This window comes from Trachymyrmex cornetzi, unplaced genomic scaffold (genome assembly GCF_001594075.2).
Source record: "Trachymyrmex cornetzi isolate Tcor2-1 unplaced genomic scaffold, Tcor1.1 scaffold923, whole genome shotgun sequence".
Taxonomy (NCBI): Eukaryota; Metazoa; Arthropoda; class Insecta; order Hymenoptera; family Formicidae; genus Trachymyrmex; species Trachymyrmex cornetzi.
The window spans coordinates 7,735-12,631 of record NW_017300271.1 but is presented as its reverse complement, the minus strand read 5'-3'; positions in this window follow the sequence as shown (position 1 = coordinate 12,631).

The window sequence follows — 4,897 nt, the reverse complement described above, 5'->3', positions numbered from 1 at the left end:
AAGGGCAGATAAATAAAAATAGAAGTAATTTAGACTATATAATTTTAATATTAATAGAACATGGTGTATTGGAAGTTACTTGAGGTTTATTTGTTATTAATATGGGCCTCGTGGGCTTGCGCACGGGCGCAATGTGTGGCGGAGACTGCGGAGGCCTAGGTCGCGGCGGCGGAGTTGCGGTGACCGTTTTTGTGGCTTTGGAAGTGTGGGCTGCGTTTGGTGTGCTCGCGATTTCGGGCGCCGTGGTTGGCGCGTCGGCGGTAGGCTTGTAAACTTCCCCAGCGTTATCCTCCCAATGGCGGGAAGGGTCAAATGTCCCTTCGGTGAAGAGTTCCTGTTGGAGCCTCTTCAAGTGAACGCGCCACCCTCCTCGCTTGCCGCGTGGACGTTTTTTCTGTGGCATCTGCGCCCAGAAAGAACGTTGGTGAGTACGGCAAATCGGAAAAGAGAGAGGGAGTGCGGAGGCCTCGACGCCGTGGAAGGCGCTCGTTTGGAGTTTCCGCAGGGAGGTGATTTCGGCGTCGCTGTGATTAGCGCTGTTGAAATCAGGCGAGGAGTTAGCCCGTCAGACGCCGTGGTTGGCGCACGATCGGGGCTGGATTTCGGTAGGAGATACGGAAGATCCGGAGCGCTAGTGAAAGCGCTAGGAGCTCTTACCGTTTCGGTGTTCCAGGAAAAATGAGGGTATATGTCTGTAAATCGTCCCGCTTTATATATATTTTGTATCGTGACCCCTCGCGGTAAGGGGGTGTTTTCGCACACGTATTGTTGCGAAATTCTCTCGAATGTTCTAATTCTTCTATCGCGATTTATTTAATTACTGTGTGTCTTTTTGTTCTTTCGGTCGTTTTCATTTTTAGCGGGGTTCGCAATATTCCTAGGGGTGCTCTTGGTTGGCGCGTGATGCACTCGGTCGCGGCGTAGCTAGCGTGCATCCTTTGCGCGTTTTTTCATTCCGCTTTTCCGCGTATCTTCAGTTCTTTCTTCCGAAGCGTTCGCAAGTCTCCTTTATTTGTTTAAGGCTCTTATTTCGTTATTCATGCCCTTATTTAAATTGCAATAGCTTTTATTTGCTTTCTGAGGCCTTCGTGATCGATGCGCGCGTTTCGCGTTGCATCGCTATGCATTTTACGAGTGATTACGCGTTTTTACTTGTTGTTGATGGATCGGCGCTGTTTTCTCGTGATTATTTGGTTGCTAGTTATAATGTTCGTTGTTTCCCGTCTTTTGGCGGTGCTATCTACGTGCTCTAGTGCATTTTTATATTAGTCTTTCTATTTTATAAGTCGCGCAGGCGCTGTGCGCGCAGCGTTCGTTGGCAACGGCTGCGGTAGCATGTCCTATAGGCTTTCGCGGCACGTATTGTATTGTTCGCTATACTCTGTGCTCGCGTTCGCTTGGTAAACGGCCGGGGTGCTATAATGTAGCGCACCGGACGTTACAAATAGCGATTTTCATCGTTACGATAGTTCAAATAATAAAAACGATTTGTATTGTTACGAGCGTATGATACCAAGTCCCATATCAATTATTTCGTGTACAAAGGAGAATAACCAATGGAATTTAGCTACACTCATTTACGTAGGGCGATTAATGAAAACAATTGTTCGCGTGAGATTGTGTGGATAAAAACTGTAATAGCTATTGACAATCGTGCAAGAAATTACGAGAATACATCTTTAAGGAATTTACAAAAACTATATGGTATTGACAGTTATATTCAAAGGTTATATAAAAGAATATTATTGGATGTGCCTTTAGACAGTGACGGTGAAATGTTTTGGTTATCGTGTAAATAATGGAGATGGAAATGGAGGATCTTCTTAATCGTTCGAAAAATATCGATACAGTGTGTGAGTATCTAGTATGGGAGCAAAAATGTGATGAGTGTCTCGATTTCTTGCGCAAGGAGTGTCGAAAAAGCGAACATTGTCAAATATCTACTGGAGTAATAAATTCATCGATCGCTCGAATAGCGCAATTGGAAGGTATGAGAAACACTTTGCGTCAACGTTTCGCACATGCGAGCACCAGTCATGCTCACAATCAGTCAGAAAAGTCTGGATTATTATGGTTGGAAATTGAAACAGCTTTTAAGAGACGTGTATTGACTGGTGTTATCCTAAATTCGAATTACATCGAGCCCCAACAGTTTTTAAATGATGCAAGAGACATCGTTTTTGAGCAGATACGTGATAATCTTCAGAGACATATTTGTTTAAAAGTAAATACGATATTCAATGGTGAATTCATTGCAGATGTTAAGAGAGCTGTTAAAAGTATTACTACAAAAAATTACGAGCTTTGCACTACATCCGATCTGCGAGAATGGTATGATAAGCACGTAACTGATAGTATTTTAACATCTCTGGAAGAATTTCAGGAACGAGACAGCGGATGGGCATTGTCACGTATTTTGAATCTAATTGTAAACGTAAATAAATATAATCCTATACGTGTGGGATGTTGTATGGAGATCTCACGATATATAAAATTGAAGAAAGCTGTAATTAATATACAATCAATGGATAATGCGTGTTTCACATGGTCGATAGTTGCAGCTCTGTACCCTTCAGAAAAAAATAAGAATCGTCTATCATCTTATCCACATTATACGAGAGAGTGTTAAATCTCACGGGTATTGAGTTTCCCGTTACTTTGAAACAAATTTCAAAATTTGAACTTTTGAATGGTATATCTGTCAATATATTTACCGAGCGAGAGATAAGTGAAAAAAAAGATAACAATGGTACGATCGTCCCTCTTCGTCTCACTAAGGATAAAAAAGACAAACACGTTAATCCGTTATATTTACAAGATGTGCGAGGTGACAATAATACTGTTGGTCACTTCGCATGGATTAAAAATCTATCTCGATTGATAGGTTTTCAAATAAACAAGACTAAACATAAAAAGTATTTATGCGATAGGTAAATATAAATTACTTATTTTTTATGTAGCGATAAAAAAGTTGTATGTAATTATATAATTTATATTATTTAAAGATGTCTGCATTATTTTTACTCGAGTGAGAAATTGTCCCTTCACATCGTTGACTGTGCTTCGACGAATGATTGTGCGATTATTCTTCCGAAGGAGGATAATAAATGGTTGTCATTTAACAATCATAATATGAAGGAGCGATTTCCTTTCGTAGTTTATGCTGATTTGGAATGTATACTGGAGAAGAGGGAAACCAACGATGAAAATATTTCGAGATTTACCTATCAACATCGTAAGTGCGTAGCATATTACATACGATGTGCGTATGATGAAACCTTATCGATGTACAGATCTCATCGTGGTGAGGATTGTGTATCATGGTTTGTTAAGGAATTATACGATTTAGCACATCGCGTAAAGATGAAACATTTTAGCAATGAAAATATATCTGTACTAAAATTGACATCAGACGAGGGGGAAAAATTTTATAACGCGACTCATTGTCATATCTGTGAAAAACCATTCGAGGTAAATGATTTACGTGTTCGTGATCATTGTCATTTAACGGGACGTTTCAGAGGTACAGCACATTCATATTGTAATTTAATTTATAAAAAATCATGTGTTATTCCTATATTTTTTCATAATCTGACAGGTTACGATGCACATTTTATCATAAAAGATATCGCTAATAGTTTCGAAGGTAGTGTCTATTTGTTACCAATAACGAAGGAAAAATATATATCGTTTACGAAATATGTAAAAGATACGTCGAAATCCAGGTGGGGAACTGACAGTGTGAAATTGCGATTAGTAGATTCGTTTAAATTTCTCACTACTAGTCTTGAGAAATTAGTATCTTATCTCGATAAAAGTAAATTGAAAATCATGCGATCGGAATTTCTCAATCTTAATACCGAGGATTTTGATTTGCTCACACGTAAAGGAGTATTTCCATATGAATACATCGACAACGTTGATAAGTTAAACGAGACTAATTTACCTCCTCGCGTTTTGCAATGGTTAATTTTAAATTTGTGCGCAAAAGCGCTTGTAGGCAATTGACATGTAGGCAATAATGGATACATGTAGGCAATCAATTTGATAAGTTAATGAGATGTAGGCAAACGGTGCTGTAGGCAATCAATTGTAGGTAAAAAGAGCTCTCTCCTTTCTCTTCCTACGCAACAAAATCCAGACTGCGCCGTGCGTTGATAGATATCAGGAGACGCGATAGTGGCCATGTTCAAAAATAAGAGACATTACAAGTCTCTTATCCCGCACCACCAAAGTCCATTTTTGGAGGTTGCATAACTACTAAAATATAAAAAATTTTGAATCGGACGTAACATATCCTGAAGGCGGCATCGCCACGAGTAATTGGAGCAAAAAAATTAAAAATCTGTCAAGCCGTTCTGGACATACAAGTGGTCGAAAAGTGATGATTTTCGTGAAAAATTCAGTAACGTCTTCTTCTTCTCCTTCTTCTCTGTCCGCAGTCACATGCACCTCTCTTGTCTCTCACCCTCTCCCCCACCACCCATCCCCACCACCCTCCCATTTTTCGCCCTATCTCGCTTTTTTTCGTTCTCTCAACCCCTTTGGTCATCTCTCACCCTCGCCTGCTGAAAGTGTCCAATGGTCACTCAGGGTCGTAATCTTGACAATTATAATATGTGGGTGTTTCTCAATGGGCAACAGTCGCCTGTTGAAAGTGTCCGATGGTCATTTAGGTTCGTGACTTTAACAATGTTGGAGTATTCTCTTCCTCCTCCGCCACCCACCCCCACTACTCCTCTTTTTTATACCCTATCTCACTTTCTTTCGTCCTCTCTCGCCCCCTTTTGTTATCTCTCACCCTCGTTTGCTGAAAGTGTCCGATGGTCACTCAGGGTCGTAATTTTGACAATGTTAATATGTTCCTCTTCCTCCGCCGCCACCCACCCCCACTACT